General features: G+C 42.3%; 1 long non-coding RNA gene across 4 annotated transcripts in view; it reads left to right on the forward strand.

Moving 5' to 3' along the window:
* Positions 1 to 227: 227 nt before the first annotated feature.
* The window catches only part of LOC105494353 (uncharacterized), a 223,804-nt gene continuing 205,156 nt past the window's right edge, over positions 228 to 18,875 (forward strand). For all 4 annotated transcript variants that reach the window (XR_011608313.1, XR_011608311.1, XR_011608310.1 and 1 more), the window contains exon 1: positions 228 to 365. This is a non-coding gene — a long non-coding RNA (uncharacterized lncRNA). The remainder of the gene's footprint in view (positions 366 to 18,875) is intronic.

Below are 18,875 nucleotides of genomic sequence, written 5' to 3' on the forward strand. Positions count from 1 at the left end.
GTGACCGTGAGTTCCGTGGCACCTGCTGGATTTTGTAGTCCACTGGGGAGCATAGGCTGTAAGTGAGCACTTACCAGCGTACTGAGGGCTCAGAAGAAAGTAGGATGTTAGCAGAGCACCTAATGGGACGCAGCTGGAACATTCCAGGTCCATTGTCTCCTGTTTGGCCGAAGTCACCAGTTTCCCGCGGAGCCGTGTGTGTGGTTCACTTTCCGGGAGGAGGCGCCATTCCCCAGGGGCTGTGCTGGGAGACCGGAAGTTTTCGGCGACATGGCCTCTGGGCCAGTACTATTAGCCCCGCTGTGGAGAAGAAGAAACCGAGGGTAAGACGCTGAGGACTTGCTTGAGGTCGCACAGGAATGGAGGTGAGGAAAGAGTCACGGGTGGGGGGTGAGGAGCCGCTCACCGTGGCCGGAATGGGGAGTTTAAAGTGGAGAGTGCCGGGACCGTGCTATTTATTTCTGGAGCCGGAGGCCACCTCCCCTTCGGAGATGATGGGCAGGGCCAGGCTGAGGCACAATTGCGGGGTAGGAGAAGGCTGCCCTCAGAAGTCTTAAACTCCCGTGCAACACCTCCAGTGCCTTTAATGCCACTGCTTTCTCTTGGAATACGGTGTCGTCAAGCTCCCTCCGCTGACAAATCCACTCCTCACTTCCTTCTCTCTCGCCAAGCGGTTCTTTCCTCCCAGGAGAACAGCCCTCACTAGAGGAGGCCATCTCAGGGCCTTGGGCGATGTGGGATGAGGAGGCTCTCCCCTTTCCAAGAAGCCCTGGAGTTGGCCAGGGCAACCAGCGCCAACTCCACCCATGTGGCCTTGGGCTCAGGTAAACTTTGAGGGCTGTTTCTAACACGGAACAGGGCTTTTAGCGAGAGCATATGACGGGGAGGATTCGCATCTTGGAAAGGAACTAACACAAGCTACAAAGAAGCAAATGTCTCACCTTATTCCAGAGCCTCCTCAAGGCATCTACTTTCTTGTCTTTCCTTCATGATTATTCTTGACTGGTGACATTTATTGAACACCCAATGCATGCTACCGACAATGCTTTTTTTTTTTTTTTTTTTTTTTTTTTTTTAATCAGAATTATCCCTGGAAAAAATATAGACGAGAGGTTAGTGGCATTTTTATTTTCCAGCCATACATGGTACAGCACTGGAGAAAGGTAGTCAATACATGGGAAGAGCCTGGCCTCCTGTGAGCTCATTCTTATTTCACAAAGGAAAGAGGCTAATATTCTGCCTTATCTGAACAGCTGTCTCCATAGAGCTGGGTTCTGTTGTGGTTAAGTTAGTTGTTAAGATGGTTAGTTTAGATGGTACTTGGTGATAATGGTGCTAAGCCTTCTTTGTTTGTATTTTGTAATTACTTTTTTTTTCTTTTTGTTGAAATGGAGTCTTGCTCTGTCACCCAGGCTGGAGTGCAATGGTGTGATCTTCTGCCTCCTGAGTTCAAACGATTCCCGTGCCTCAGTCACCCAAGTAGCTGGGACTACAGGCGTGCACCACTATGCCCAAGTAATTTTTGTATTTTTAGTAGAGACAGGGTTTCACCATGTGGGCCAGGCTGGTCTCAAACTCCTGACCTCAAGTGATCCACCTGCCTTGGTCTCCCAAAGTGCTGGAATTACAGGCATGAGCCACTGTGCCCTGCCACAATTACTTTTATTGATATAAAATGTATATAACGTAAAATCCACAGTACATGGTTTTATACTTTTCACATTTATAAGTGTGCATCAAGGTGGTTTTAGTGTATTCACAGTGCTGTGCAACCCTCACACTATCTCATTCTTGAAGGTTTCTATCTTTCCCCAAAGAAACTCCATACCATTGGCAGTCACTCCCAATCTTCCTCCTCCTAGCCTCTGGCCACCACTAATGTACTTCTATGGATTGGCCTATTCTTGCCACTTTATATAAATGTAATCATATAATAGATGGCCTTTTATGTCTGGCTGCTTTCACTTAGAATAATGTTTTCAAGGTTTTTCTGTGTCTCAGCATGGAGGAGTACTTCATTTCTTTTTATTCCGTTGTATGTATACACTACATTTTATTTATTCGTTCAGCAGTCAGTGGACATCTGGGTGGTTTCCACTTTTTGCCTATGATGAATAATGCTGCTGTGGACATCCATGTATGAGTTCCTGTGTGAAGATATGTTTTCAGTTCTCTTGGGTATATACCTAGGAGTAGAATTGCTGGGTCATATGGTAACTCTATGTTTAGCTTTTTGAGAAACTGCCAAGATTTTTCTAACAATGATTGCACTATTTTACATTCATACCAGCGATGTATGGGGATTCTGATACCTTTCTTGCCATCACTGGTTAATTTTTCTTTTTTTAAATTATAGCCATCCTAGTGATGTGAAGTGGAAGCTCGCTGTGATTTTGATTTCCATTTCCCTAGTGACTAATGATGCTAAGCATCTTTTCACATGCTCATTGGAATCTGTACATCTTCTTTGGGGAAATGTTTCTTTAAATCCTTTGCCCAGTTTACAATTGGATTGCTTGTCTTTATCCCTGAGTTGTTCTTTATGTATTCCGGAGACGGGACACTTATCAGATATATGATTTGCAAATATTTTCTCCCATTCTGTGGGTTGTCTTTTAACATCTTGTCTGTCCTTAGATCATTGTTTTGAGCTCCTCAAGGTCACTGAATGCCACATACCTATGGCCACAGACTTGAGATGGCCTCTGGCACAAACATTAGTTATAAAGGGGCTGAGTGAGGAAGTGCAGGTGGATCTTGGAGATGTGCTCAGAATTCCTCATTTGAATGCTTTGTAGAATGCCAAACAGCATTTCAAGAAAGAAAAAAAAAGTCGTATCTAAAAAAAGACAAGAAGAATAATTTTGGGAAAACAGTCTAGATCTTGGAAATTGCAGCCAGGGAGTTGTTTGCTGAAGCACATATTGCTTGAAGTACAAGACAGGGACCCCACCCACTAGAACCTGCATTCTCTCAGGGAGGTTGCAAGAGGATGGAAATAACTCATGTATCATTGAAGACAGTTACTAATTAGTAACGACTGTCACTACTTGTTTAGTGGTCCTTTTGCATACATTATTTCTACTACTACTCAAACATAAATAAGTCTTGTTAATATGCATGAGATGGGGAAACTGAGGCCCAAAGGGATTGTCTTAGTCAATTTGTGTTGTTCTAAAGGAATACCTGAGGCCGGATCATTTACAAAGCAAAGAAACTTGGTTCATTCTGCAGACAAGAAGCATGGTGTCAACATTTGCTTCTAATGAGGGTCTCAGGAATCTTCCACTCATGGTGGAAAGCGAAGGGGAGCCTGTGTATGCAAAAATCGTGTGGTGAGAGAGGAAGCAAGAGTGGCGGGGAGTGGCCAGCCTCTTTTAACAACAAGCTTATGCAGGAATGAATAGAGCCAGAACTCAATCACTCCTAAGGGAGGGCATTCATCTATTCATGAGGGATCCACCTCCATGACCCAACCACCTCCCACTAGGCCCCACCTCCAACCTTGGGGATGAAATTTCAGCAGGAGGTTTGGTGACAAATATCCACAAGAAAGCAGGGGCCCACAGCCTGCCTGTGGTCACACAGTTTAACAATGACTGAGACAGAGTTCAAACTCAGGTCCTTGGACTCTAAAGCCAGTGTGCTCTAAGGGCACCACACTCCCCTTCTACCAGATGAGTGATGCCCATAGAGTCTTAGGGAAGGAGGCTCTCAGCGAGGCTGGGGCAGTCAGGGAATTGGGAGAAGAGGACAGCAAGAGAATGTGGCCATTCTCGGGGACATAACAGATAGCAAAAGTGAAGGAACAGAGGGCTGAGTTCATATTCTCATGGGAGGAGAAATAAGTTTATTTTGCATTTTTAAATTGCATCTCTGAAATCATTACATGGAGTTTGTTGCAGTACTGAGGGGTGAGCAGCCCCAAGGCTCAGGGGTAGATACCCAGAGTAGATGGCATAGATTACAGGGCAGACCCTGAGACGTGAGAAATCAAGATGAGAAAATAAGAGGCCAGTGTGAATAAGGCATCTGGCTGGCATGTGATACTGTATAGATACTTTAGAAAGAGCCCATGTTCCAGCTCCATCTTAGCATTGTGGGGCAGCTTGAGATGACAGATCTTGGTGCAATTAATACATGCTATTAGATTCTATTAGTTAGCCTCTAACAGTTTGGGTCATATACCTGGGACATTAAAAAAACAAACAAAAAAACAACGCTGGGATTTTTTTTTTTTTTTTTTTGCAACATGCTCCTGCTCAGGTTCCCCAAGAGTAAACTTAAGGACCCTGACTCATTTCAGCTACTCTGCAAATGCAAGGCTCACCAAGCCTATGCTACACAGACCTTTTTATTTTATTTTTTTCTTCAAATTTTATTTTAAGTTCCTGGGTACATGTACAGGGTGTGCAGGTTTGTTACATAAGTAAACGTGTGCCATGGTGGTTTGCTGCACAGATCAACCGATCACCTAGGTATTAAGCCCCACATCTATCAGCTCTTCTTTCTGATGCTCTCCCTCCCCCAACCCCCGACAGGCCCCAGTGTGTGCTGTTTCCCCTGATGGGTTCTTGCTACACAGATCTTGAGGGCTGAATGGGATGTGTTCAGCTCTGCACTCTCAGCTCTGCACTCTGTGTCATCCCTGATGAGAACTGCCCCTCTCCCAGCCGAGTTCAGGGCCACTTGAATCAAGGCCCTGCGTACCATTTGGGCCTGTTCTGTGATCATTCAAGAAATGACCAACTGGAAGCTTGCTTCTTTGGTTAGATAGTTTGGGTACAGGAAAAGTGCCTACTTCAGTGTATAAGGTCTAAAGTAGGGAAAATATTAAAAGGACAGCATGGTGGGTGTGGGTGGAGGGAGAGAGAGACAGAGACAGAGACAGAGACTCTGGATTTGAGTCTTAAATCCACCCTTTACCAGCTCTAGGATTTTTTTTTTTTTTTTTTTACCAATTACTCTGTGCCACAGTTTCTTGCCCTATAAAATGACCATAACTCTCCATACCTTCTATATTTATTATAAGGGAGCTTTGAAAACAAGATGTTGAAAGAATTTTCACAAACTGTAATATGCAAAAAGCCGTTGGTTCCGCCATTCCTTCATCCACACAATCCTCAATGGTGAGGCCCTCATCAGCTCTGGGAACTCACTGGGAAGCAAAACACTGGAATTCTTGCCCCCAGGGAGCTGACCATGTAGATGAAATGCATACTTTAAATAGTCACACAAATAGAAATAGAACGATTTAACATGATACATGGTATTACACAGGGCCAGATGAATGTCCATGAAGCATTTCAGGGAAACACGTGGCTTCAAAGAGAGAATTGTAAGAGCCGTGCCTTTCACTCTTCTGGAAGTGTTAGGAGAGCCAAGATCATTTAAAATTCAAAGGTCATAGGGGCCTGATATAGTTTAGATGTTTGTCCCTTTCAAATCTCATATTGAAATATAATTCCCAGTGTTGGAGGTGGGGCCTGGTGGAGATGTTTGGGTCCTAGGGCCGGATCCCTCAGGAATGGCGTGGTGATGTTCTTGCAGTAATGAGTGAGTTCTTACTCTGTTAGCTTGTGCAAGATCTGGTTGTTTAAAAGTGTGTGGCAGCTGGGCGCGGTGGCTCACACCTGCAATCCCAGCACTTTGGAATAAGGTGGGCAGATCACTTGAGGTCAGGAGTTGGAGACCAGCCTGGCCGACATGGTGAAATCCTGTCTCTACTAAAAATACAGAAAAAAAAAAAAACCCACAAAAACAACAACATCAACAACAACAACAACAAAAACTGGCTCGGCAAGGTAGCACACACCTATAATTCCAGCTACTTAAGAGGCTGAGGCAGGAGAATCACTTGAACCGGGAAGTGGAGGTTCCAGTGAGCTGGGATCATGCCATTGCACTCCAGTATGTACAACAAAAGCGAAAATCTGTCTCAAAAAAAAAAAAAAGATTTGTAGAGATGGGGTCTCTCCATGTTTCCCAGGCTGGCCTTAAACTCCTGGGCTCATGTGATCCTCTTTCTTTGACCTTCCAAAGTGCTGAGATTACACAGGATCAGTTTTAAAGGCATGTTAAAATAAAACCCTGTTACAGAAAGCAACAGATTAATATGTTGATTAAATTTTTTTTCAAAGTAGGGCTGTTCAACTGGTAATGTTATGACGTTAAAGCAAGTTTTCCAATTTTATTTGTTGATAGTCTTATGCCTTTTGAGGCATGTGAGTTTAAAAGTGTATGTTCTAGGAGGTCAGGCTCCTAACTTCTTTTAGTTTCTTTCACCATTTGCAAAAGGAGGATAATAATAGGCACCATGACAGATTGTTGGGAATTTAGAAATAATGACAATAAAGATTCTTGGTCACAGAAGGCACTCAATAAATGCCAACAGTGCCTAGCACAGTGCCTTGATTGTAGTAGGTACTCAATAAAATTGTTCCTGGCCTATGTGAGCCCTAAGTGCTTGGGCAATGAAGAAATCAAGAAGAACCAGGTTTCATACCAGAGTTATTGCCTAAGGGGCAGAAACATGCCAGCTATCATCATTGTTTTTATTGTTACTGGCAATAAACATTTCTCCTGTGCTTTACGTGTACTGCCCAATAAACAAAATTAAACTCAAACTAATAACGCCTTCTTGGGAACATAATCTCTCATGTCTTGACATTGCTGATTGTCACGCATGAAACGTTTCCATAATAACAAGCACTTTACAGGCATCTAGCTTATGAAGTAGAACATTAATTTGTATTGTTTATAAGAGCACTTAGGTTAGAGGAAGACAGATTATATTGAATCATGGCCAGCCCATTGCTCACCCTTGTCTGCGGTTGAGAGCTGAGCTTAACTAAACAGCATCTTCTTCCAGGCATAAAAAGGAACATTGAGTTTCCCTTGATTTGTTTTTAGAGAGGAGGCTGAAATTGTTGCTAGCAATTTTTTTTAAGTTCCAGTCAAGGAATGTTATTAGGCTCTTTCTAAAATAAAATAGCTATACTTTTGTTAGAAAGGAAACAGGAAGCCACTAATCAAAGTGAAAAACCAGGCTTACTGGATCACGTTGGTCCTTAACAATTTGAGCCTCAGTTATTTTTTTCTGTCTACATTAGCAAAAGTAATATTTCTTGCCTGTATTACAAGGCAATGCTGAGTAGAAGATAAAAAAAAAATGTATGTGTGTGTACGTGTGTGTGCATAGTTTCTAATCTGTAAAATGAGCATCAATATTGTGATGACTGTCATTATTCCTGGAGTTCCTAGCCCATGATTCCTTTCAGCTCATGCAGCAAATAATTAGACTGAATAACATTTCATATGTTCACTCTTGGACAGTATGAAAAAGGACAGTTGCTACTTTTTAAATTCTATTTCCCCAATTCCCCAGCAGCTTGAGGAATGTCCTGAATCATAGATGAAGATTTTTCTAGAAAATGTGTGCGTGTGTTCAGGAGAGAACATCATTGAATGACCATCTATGGAATTCCATTCAATGATATTTAGCAAGTCCTGGGGATTTGCCTGGTCTCTTTTGGTTCAGAAGTTGTGGTCTGCCTTGGGAAGCATTGCGCAGCTTGAAGTGTGAACTTCAGCCAATAAAATTCCCAGGGCCTGGGTGGGAGAGACAAGATGCAAGAGCTAGAATGAATCAATCATTTAACCTTACGTCCTTAGTTTCCTTATGTATAAAATGAGTTCTAAGGTTCATTTGGCTCTACACTTTCACGCTCTTGTTATTTTGTCATGTTTGACTCTAGAGAAACTACTACACAACTTACTATGATCTGCAATAATCCCGACTCTTGTAAAAGCCACATGTATTTTAGAATGTTTTCAGATGGAAGTAAAGAAAACCATCCAAAAGTGGCTTAAACAATGAGGACATTTATTTTCCAACATGACTTGAAGTCCAGGCAGACAGTTCTCAGGTTGGTTCAGTGGCTTCTGGATGTGTTCAAGGACTGAGGCTTGTCCCATCTTTCCGGGCTATCCTCTCTGGTGTTATGGCTCAGACTTTCTTGGTGTCGTGGCTCAAACTTTGTTGGTGTTGTGGCTTGGACCTTAGGCTCATGCCCTCATATTTGCAGTTGACTACTCCTGACCTCACATATAGATATGACTTTTATCCATCCAAGAAGAAACAGAGCGTTTCATCTATTACTCTTTTTATTAAGGAATTCAACCTTTCCTAGAAGTCCTGCTGATATGGATTGAATCTGTGTCCCCACCCAAATCTTATGTTAATTGTAATCCCCAATGTTGGAGGAGAGGCCGGGTGGGAGGCAATGGGATCATGGGAGTGGATTTCCCCCTTTGGTGCTGTCCTCATGATAGAGTTCTCATGATATGTGGTTGTTTGAAAGTGTGGAGGACCTCCCCCATCTTTCTTACTCCTGTTCCAGCCACGTGAGACATGCAAGCTTCCCCTTCACCTCTGCCATGATTGTAAATTTCCTGAGGCCTCCTCAGCAATGCTTCCTATATAGCCTGTGGAACTGTGAGCCAATTAAACCTCTTTCCTCTATAAATTACCCGGTTTCAAGTATTTTTTATAGCAGTGCAAGAATGGGCTAATTCACCCCCCAGACTCTCAGCAGACTTCCTCCCTGGTTCATTGGCTAGGATTAGGGTTGCATCACATGCCCATGCTCTAGCTGCAACAGAAGCATGGATGGAGCCTTGGAAAGTGTCTAGTGTTTTCAGCTCTTCTGGGAGGAGGTGAGTTCTACAAGAAAGAAAGCTGGAAGTGGGGTGTGTATAGCTACAGAGTAGGCAATGAAAAATATTTGTCACAAGCTAGGACATATCCAGCTTTATGTGTGGGTGGAAAATAAATGTATTTATACCTGTCAGCATTAGAATCCTCAATTTCATCTGTAAAATGACCAGACTGAAATAGATATTCCTCAGTCTTACAGACCTAATGGAAGAAGCAGATCCATGTACATAAAGAATGCAAAATGAGCTATTCATAGACCATGGACCTATTTTTGCCTTTCTTGACAACTCTATTTTTTTAAACTAAGAGCTCCTTCATTCTTTTGGAGTCTCCAGTACTTCAGTGAATGATAGTGTTCTCGAGTTTCTATGAGCACATTAGAATTTTACACCTTCAAGGTTAACAGAGCCTGTTTTTATATGCTGATGGCTATAATCAAAGCACAGGATTACTTAAACTAACAAGCGAGGATCCATCCCAATAGAAATGTACACAGAACTTTAATCCATCATTTTGCTAATTGTCCTTTCCTGGTATATTCATCAGCTTCCGTTCCAGCTTTTGGCCAAATACATACACTGTTGTTTTATGACCTCTCCTCTGACTGTTAATATAGGAAAGGAGGTATTATGGCTCCCATTACACGGAGATGTAATGGAATGAGGGACTTGCTGGAGATTGCATTTTCCTATCATTGCGTAGGTCTTCTAACTGGACGAAAGCCAGTTTTACCTTCCGTTCTCGGCCCAAGTCCTTCCTTTGGCATTCCCAATTTCTTTCTGTATTCAGAATGAATCTCATGTTCACATGGATATGCTTTGAGTTGGCAAACCAGCAACCTCCAAGTGGATGTCCTTGATATTATCCTAAGAGAAACAGACAAAATAGCCTGGCATGGCCCTTTGCCCACACTGCTTTGTAACCAAGACAGAAACTAAAGCCTATTGGCTTCATCTGGACACTAATCCAGGTAAACATATAAGCACATGTATTTGTCCATGGGTGATATTTGTCCTGAAGAACAGTGAAGTTTAGTCTAACACTTGATTTCATGTTTCGATGTTTCTTTCTCTGCAATCTGATATTGTTGTAAGCATGAATATACTGGTGTGCTAGGGCCACCATAACAAAGTACCATAGACTGGGAGGTTTAAACAACAAGAATGTATTTTCTCACCATTCTGGAGGCTTGGTAGACCGAGATCAAGGTGTCGTCAGGACTGGTTCCTTCTGAGGCCTCTCCTTGGCTTGCAAATGGTGTCTTCTCTTTGTGTCTTCACGTTGTCTTTCCTTGGTGTGTGCCTGTGTCCCAATCTCCTCTTCTTATAAAGACATGAGTCAGATCGGATGAAGGCCCAGCCTAATGACCTCACTGTCATGTAATTAATTCTGTACATTCAGAGTGAATGGGGATCAGGAGTATAACATGTGAATTTTAGGGGGATGTGATTCAGTCCATAACAATGAAGTTGGTGGTTTACCCAGACGACAACAAGCTGAGGACACTTCTGAAAGGACAGGTGGACTACATGAGCTATGTGGCACAGTCGGCTGCTGAGAAACTTTGCTATGCCTTCAAAGTCAATGCCCACGGCTGCCACATTCTTGGAAATAAAGGTAGCTTTAATAAAGATAAGTCTGACATGGAGTTGTAAACGGCTGAAATGTGATAGATTTACATAGCCAGAGTTTCAGGATTTCAGAGATTTGGGACCTCTCGTGTACATACTTTCTTAAATGGCAGCTCCAACCAGTAGCAGCTCTGAAGAGCAGCGGCTATACACTGCCAATCTAGAGAAAATGAGAAGGAAGACAAACGTAGGAGCTGCTACTGTGTGATAGGAACTTTAAGCACCAGGGACTTGCTAACGATTTCCCTGAGAGGCAGGCAGCGTCCGGGTCCCTAACTCTGTGGACTCTGTGAAATAGACTAGAGGCAAGCACACAAAGCAAAGGCAAAAAAAGAAAGGAAAGCAAAGAATGGAAACTGCAGATGTCTGCATTACAGAACAGAATGAAACGTCGCCCAACATTTCACGAGGTTAGCCATCAGCTTTCTTTACAAATTATCCAGTTCCATTTGTTTGGGGTGTTTTCTTCCTTAGCTCCCATGGAAAAATAAATACATCATTTTTTTTTTGAACTGTGGGTGGAATAAACTCTTTAGAAATTGATATGAGCATCCTCTTGGCTAGATTCCTGACATTCAACCAAGTAAAGGAACTCAGGCAGCTGCAGGACTAAGCTCCTCCCACATCTGCCGCTGTGGTTGGATGTGCAGGCTGAGAGCATCGTCTTAGATCTTAGCACCCTGCTTAGCACACAGTAGGTGTTCAGCACATGCCTGCTAGACTGACGTGTCAGATCGTGTTTCTTTTCACCCAATAGTCATGAGTGTCAGAATAGCTGGCTATCAGCTGGAGCTGGGAGTAAATTCCAGGGCAAGTCTTAATGTTTCAGCGTTGTTGCCTGAGCACTGTTCTGTATTGCCTCTTCCCAGCACAAAATGTTTTTAGGTGGATTAAATAGGGGTAGTGGCGATAATCAAACCCAAGTTCTACCATACAGTCACTTTTGCCTGGTGAGCTTCATGGAGACACATAGAGGTCAAATTACAAATGGCTGAACTCACAGAAGCTTCAGTTTCTAGCTACAGCAGGAGAAAGCAGAGCTGGACACATTCCCAGTTTATAGGTTCTCATACAAAACCCAGCTGGCTGCCACAGCACAATCACAGACAAGGGAAGAGGACAAGGAGACGTCAGAGTTCAAACTCAATTCCGGGAATTTTGTCTTGAGATTGTTTGCCTTTCTTTAATTTTCAGAATTGAGATTCTTCCTGCCTGGGTCTATTACAATTGACTTTAAACTGGAGGAGATTTAAAAAAAAAGTTTCGGCCGGGCGCGGTGGCTCAAGCCTGTAATCCCAGCACTTTGGGAGGCCGAGACGGGTGGATCACGAGGTCAGGAGATTGAGACCATCCTGGCTAACACAGTGAAACCCCGTCTCTACTAAAAAATACAAAAAAAAAAAAAACTAGCCAGGCGAGGTGGCGGGCGCCTGTAGTCCCAGCTACTCGGGAGGCTGAGGCAGGAGAATGGCGGGAACCCGGGAGGCGGAGCTTGCAGTGAGCTGAGATCCGGCCACAGCACTCCAGCCTGGGCGACAGAGCGAGACTCCGTCTCAAAAAAAAAATAATAATAAAATAATAAAATAAAATAAATAAATAAATAAATAAAAAGTTTCATAGAGTGAGCAAAAAAACAATGCATCTATTTATGGGCTAAGCTACTCTCCCTCCCCCATGCAGGCACAGGCAGACGGGGAACAATTTTTCTGGGGAAAGATTTTTCTTTCTTTTTTAAGGCAATGACAAACACTATTTACTAAAGTTAAAAAAAAAAAAAAAAAAAAAAAGGGAGCTGTGTCCTTACCACAAAATATCAACCCCGTAGATTACACTAAGTGAAGAACCCACATCTTATAAACACAACACACTGCATTGCTCCACATTGAGTTATGATGTTTCATTGCAGGGAGCAGCGGAGTCTGAATCTATTAATGATTCATGCTTGCCACGGAAGAACATAATGTATACTAATCAGACCCAACCAGGGGACAAGAGCACTTTAAATGCATTTGTCCAGTTAATAGTTTGACTTAATCTGATATTTCATTGGGTCACCGACCTTTTCATTGTAGGTAATGTGCAGAGGAAAATGTATGGCTGACGCCCTGGAGAATCGACAGAGGACTTCCTGGTTACCAAGCAACGTGCTACCTAAGCTTTGCCTCTGCATAATTCTGCCAATACTTCTTTCAGTTGATGAACTTAAGTGTAGCCCCGTGAGCTTGTGAGTGTGTGTGTGCGTGTGTGTGTGTTTTGGGGAGCAGAGACACTACAGGCACAGAGTAGCTCATTTAGACTGCTTTTTATAGGCATTAAGCAATAAGCTCCCATAATAAACAGCCATGCCACAGTTAATACTCAATAAACAGTATGGTTTATAAGCAATTAGGGACCCAAATCTCAAAATAAGACAGTTCAGCAGAATGAGAGTATCCACTCTAACAAGGCTTAGTAGGATATGTGGCTTGTTAAAAGTGTCATAATTCTCCTTTAAAAAGCAATTAACAGTTTGGTATATTTTGGTCTGCCAAACACTGAGTTTCTTAATCAAATGTGAACACAATCAAAGAGCCGCTTCTCAGCTTTATGTAATGGACAGTCGAGTATGCAGAAAGCACAGCTGAAAATAAAAGGATGAATTGATGTTCTCTCCTGTTTGTTTATCAACCTGTGAGTCCATTGAAGACATCAAGATGAGTCAGATAAATGCATTTTGTCAGGTTTTCAAAGAAAGTCAGCCGGCTACTCTATTTTGCCAAGGTCTTTGTATTTCCTAGTAACTTGGTAGGTTAAAAAATATGTTTTCCAGCTCCTTTAAATTGCAGTAGGTGATTGGAGAAATAACGCACGTTTGCTTGTTTGTCTTTTATAACCACAGACACAAGCATCTGGTCCTTACTCCGTGCAGCTGCAGGAATATCACTGCCTCTCACTGGATTCGTTGCGAGGTATTTTACAACAGGATCCCAATGCCCAGTCGCGGATTTCCTTTACCTACCATATTGGAGGCCCAGCAACCCTATTTTTAAATATACTTTCAAGAGATATAAGTTTCCAACACTATGTACAAGGTGTGGGATGCTGGACAGAGACTGATGTATTTCCTTCTTCAGGGACTTAGCATCCAAGACAGATTTATAAACAACTACGTATTTCATGTTAAAGCACATTGAAATGAATGCACAGTAGATAATACTATGGGCCTTCTAAAATCACTTATTTGACTCTCTTATCTACAAATTGAGTAATTTTAAAAATTAAGAATGGAGAGAAATGTGCAGAGAGGACAAAAACTTTAATGTGTACTTAGATAGTTGGAAGTGTCAAATTAAACCAAATTAAAAAATTGATCCCTCCTTCAGCTGTTCCCACCAGTGCCAGGCATTTGTGATATTGTTCTAGGAAAGTATCTTTGAAATTCCTGCACTTTATGACATTCCCCCTTTCTATCCAGCTTAATGCGTGGGTTGTAGAACATAAATGTATTCATATTTACCTGCATTAGAAGTCTCAATTTCATCTGTAAAACGGCCAAAGTGAAACAGATAATTTCTAGTATTTTTTTCTCTCGCAACCCATGATTCAGCAAATCACTGAACTCTTAAAAATTTTCATAATGTATGTGGAGGTTTAGGCAAGTGAAATCAGTATAGAAAAAAATAATTAAGAAGTAATGTGGTCTAGAGACTTCTTTGACAGAACACTATAAATATTCAGACTAAAAACCAAACTTCAAATGAACTGAAGTTGAGAAAATCTTCTAAGCCAAACTTCTGGGACAATGAATTAATTTTTGTAGTCAGGATTGGGGGACTATTCAGAATGGGCTGAGAAAATTCTATTCTTCCTACTGGGAATATTTAGAAGGTCACTATACCAACATCGCACCAACCTCCATCTAGATGAGTATGAATAGTCCTGAAACCAATGGATGTTGATATATTTTGTCCACGCCACCAGCATTTAAAAGGTGTGCTGCACGTTCCATGTGCCAGACATGATACTCTCTGGGGTGATTCTAATCACCGCTCCTCTCCCTTTAACCCCACTCTGCTGTACTCATTTTCCAATTCTGAACATGAGAGTTGAAGACCAACTCACAGATGTCTTAGCTTCCTAAGAGAGGATGCATGTAGGGTCTTAAGGACTTATTCAGGAATGCCAAAGTTCATCTCTCCTTAGCAGAGTGTAGAGGATTAGCCAGAGTTTGAAGAAATATCTTGGTTCTTTGGAATTCAGTCCAAAGAATGGAATGTGGCAGATGTGTCTTTCTTAAAACAGCTTCCGTAGGGATGTGCCCGTGTTTGCGGAATTCCACAGTTAGAAATGCATTCCTTTGACAGCAAGGTATGGCAGGGAGACTTCCACAAAGCCAAGCCACTACTGGCACCAAGCAAATCCAGTCCTTTTCAGTACACCAAAGTGAAGAGAGCTACCGGGATAGTTCTCGCTGACTGAGTTACGCTGGACCTGGGAAACTGGGTTAAATAGTACATAGGAGAAGTTAGAACTTGAAAAGGGAGGGGGCAATGCCTAATGCAAATCACATCCATTTAACAATTGCTCTGGGATTTGTCTGCTAGCCAGGGACCACTTTTCAGAAAATGCAGGGTGGAGTTATGCAGCTTCTATGCACTCTCCTTCCTCTGCCTTCTTTCTTTCCAGCTAGTTTAGCCACAGCAGCACTGAATTCTCATTTGGGTGAATAGCAAGATTTATCGAAGTGAAAAGCACAGTAAATATTGACTGTGGCAGTGCGGAGGTCAATATTTACCTCAAGGGACAATAAATCCTCATATTCACTGAAACATAAAGTCAATATTTTGAGGGTGGTGTCAAATGCATCCTAAATGTGCTCACCAGAAGTAGCTGGAAATATTTCTCTAATGAGCGTAGGTGTCTCAAGCTTTGCAGTTTTCCATTTCTGTTCGTATTTTAAAGAGTAGAGGGATTGAGAGGTTGGAGAAATTGCATTGCTACTTTTTGTTTGTTTGTTTTTGAAAAGACAAAGATACAGCTTCCCATCCAAAACACATCTGTCTTTTAATCGTTGTTTTTGAAAAACCTTAGAAAACATTCATGGGCTGGGACTTTCCCCGTCTATGTGACAAATGGGGAAGATGCTGCCGCTCTTTGGCCCCTCAATTGCTGCACACAGGGGAAGCAGGAGGGAAGAGCAAGGGATGGATTCATGTTTGCAACAGAGCTTTTCATTGCTTCAGCTGCCAAAGCCTATTTTATTCTCACAAGCAGTGATGTGCATTTACTTATTGATTTTCCATCCACTTCCTTTAAATGTGCTTTCCTTCCACTAATTAATTATTAAGCCATTGAATAAAAAGCAATATCAGATAGTTTGTTAAAAGAAACCTTCCCCACTAGGCCACTGTTTCATATAAATGGAATGTTGTCGCTCCGTTTGAGAAAGCAATGCGTTGACTCCTCCATGGGCTTCAGCTCCAAGGTGGCCACAGTTGCTGTTTTGTGACGCAGCTCTGCTCAGGGCTATTTAAGGGCTAGGGACACGGATCCAGCAGACAAGAGCTGCAAAAGACAATAGCCACGTTTTTGCTCCTTGGTCCTGGGCAGAGGGGGTGGCCAGCTGCCCACATTGCCCACAGAGTGGGTTTGCAGACTTTCTGGGAAGCAAATGCTTCTTCCCTAAAATGATTCCCTTGGTGCTCACTGATGGTCCTGTAACATCATATTTCACAATCACTGACGAAGCTTTAAAAAGCAAACCCCACTGGCCACAAATTCATTTTCAGTAGAAATGATGGGCACTTTATCTCTCTCCTGAGCACAGGTTTTGGTGAAGAGATAAAGTGGGTCCCCTCATCACCCACCTGCAGGGAAACTGGGGAGGAATGTGTGGTGGAGAGAAAGGTACAGGAATGACAGTGCTAGAACTGCCACGTGCGCCCCACTTGGTTTGAGGAATTATTCTGCATCTGCCACTGTTTAAGAACATAGCATGGGTTATCGTGTCCACTTCACAGATTGGGGAATGCAGGCAGAGGAGGGATAACCTGTTCAATGTAGGAAGGCTGAGTGGGGAGGTGGGATTCAACCCAGGCCATCTGCTGGTGTCATTCCAGGCTGTGAACAGGGTTGGAGCCCAATAGGCGTCATTTTCTTTCTTCTTTTCCTTCTTGTCTTTCCCCCAAGGCTAACCCTCATGCTTTAAATCTGGTGTGTTGGTGAAGGGATTTAGACCGCTTCTCTCTTGGTTTTTGTTCATTTCAGAATGGAGTGCAGCCTGATACTCTCTTTCAAGCTTGGAGTGCTTTGGATGTATCCCGGGTAGGCAAAAGCTGCAGGGAGATGCTTAGGGCTGAGTCAGGGCCCTGGTATCCTACCTACCAGGAAACTCTACTGCGCCCGAGATTCCCTTGCCTGCTGGGTTTGGGAAGCTCTGTGGTGGGACATGTCAATCTGGTATTGCTCTGTGACAAGCGTGGGAAGAAGAATGTGGATGTAGCAATTAAACAGGACCAATTCAACATGCAAGAAAACTCTATGCACAGCTCAATTCCAATTTCTACTTCCAGAAGAGGTCTTATGAGATTTCCTCTCCATGCCCATTCCTCTCAAGTGGTATTTAGCTTCCCCTGCTGAGTAAGAGTCCCCTCCACGTACCTTTGCAGGGGAGAAGCTGGCCCCATCCTTCCGTAATGACTTATAAGAGCAAAGCAAGGATAATCCCAGTGCCTTCTGTCAATTTACTGGGTACCAAAGGGAAGACCGTAAGCTTAGACTTTCAGATGCAGAATGGAAATGTCCTTAGTGCTATGAGAGTGCCACTGAGTGTTTTGCTCCCCTGTTTACAAGGCTGCTACAGATGGAGATTGTCTCAGAGGAAAATTCTATGTTAAGAAACCTGTAGTGTGCAACTCCTGGACACGGTTAGAATGTCCCGAGCTCTGTTTGAGGACTGGGGAGAATTTAAAGGCATTTACTAGGACTTTCAGTGCAGGGATTTTTTTCCTTTTATTTTGTGTTCCCAGGACACTTGTGATGCTGGTTTGCTGACATGCTAAGCACATGTCACACTTGCTTCATGACTAAAATGAAAATAGACATAGAACCTTAAAAAGTAAGTTGCAACCCAAATATCCATCAACAGATGAATAAATAAACAAAATGTGGTATATACAGTGTAGTGGTTCCTCAAAAAATTAGAAATCGAATTACTGTATTGTCCTGCCATTCCACTTCGGAATATTTACGCAAAAGAACTGGAGGTAGGGGTTTGAAGAGAGATTTGTTGACCCATGTTCATAGCAGCATTCGTAATAGCCAATAAGCGGAAGCAACCCCAGTGGCTATTGACAGATAAATGGATAAAGGAAATTTGGTAGCTTTCCTTGTAGAGGTCTTTCACCTCCTTGGTTAGGTATATTCCTAAGTATTTTTATTTTTATTTTATTGCAGCTAACATAAAAGGGTTTGAGTTCTTGATTTGATTTTCAGTTTGGTCACTGTTGGTGTATAGCAAAGCTACTGATTTGTGTATATTAATTTTGTATCCTGAAACTTTGCTGAATTCATTTATCAGTTCTAGGAGTATTTTGGAGGAGTCTTTAGGATTTTCTAGGTATACGATCATATCATCAGCAAACAGTGACAGCTTGACTTCTTCTTTACTGATTTGGGTGCCCTTTATTTCTTTCTCCTGTCTAGTTGCTCTGGCTAGGACTTCCAGTACTATGTTGAATAGAAGTGGTGAGTGGTGAGGGCGGTATCCTTTTCTTGTTCCAGTTTTTGTAGGGAATGTTTTCAAATTATCCCTGTTCCATATAGTGTTGGCTGTGGGCTTGTCATAGATGGCTTTTATTACATTGAGGCATGTCCCTTGTATGCTGACTTTGCTGAGGGTTTTAATCATAAAGGGGTGCTGGATTTTGTCAAATGCTTTTTCTGCATCTATTGAGATGATCATATGATTTTTAAAATTCTGTTTTTGTGGTGTATCATATTTATTGACTTGCATATGTTAAACCATCCCTGCATCCCTGGTATGAAACCCACTAGATCATGGTGAATTATCTTTTTGATATGCTGTTGGATTTGGTTTGCTAGTATTTTACTGATGATTTTTACATCTGTGTCCATCAGGGATATTGGTCTATAGTTTTATTTTTTTGTTATATTCTTTCCTAGTTTTGGTATTAGGGTGATGTTGACTTCTTTTTTATTATACACCATGGAATATTATTCAACCTTAATAACAAAGAAATTTTGTCACGTACACAAAAGGGATGCACTTTGAGGATGTTATGCTAAGTGAAATAAGCCTGTTACAAAGGTACAAACGCAAACTGATTCCAGTCATATGCAGTTCCTCGAGCAGTCAAAATCCTAGGGGCAGAAGGTGAGCTGCTGTGTGTCAGGTGCTGTGGGGAAAAAGAATGAAGAGTTTTTGTTTAACAGGTAGAGAGTTTCAGTGTGGGAAGATGAAAAGGTTCTGGTGATCTGTTTCACAACAATGTGCATATACTCATGACTCCTCAACTATGTATTTA

Source organism: Macaca nemestrina, chromosome 9 (assembly GCF_043159975.1).
Source record: "Macaca nemestrina isolate mMacNem1 chromosome 9, mMacNem.hap1, whole genome shotgun sequence".
Lineage (NCBI taxonomy): Eukaryota > Metazoa > Chordata > Mammalia > Primates > Cercopithecidae > Macaca > Macaca nemestrina.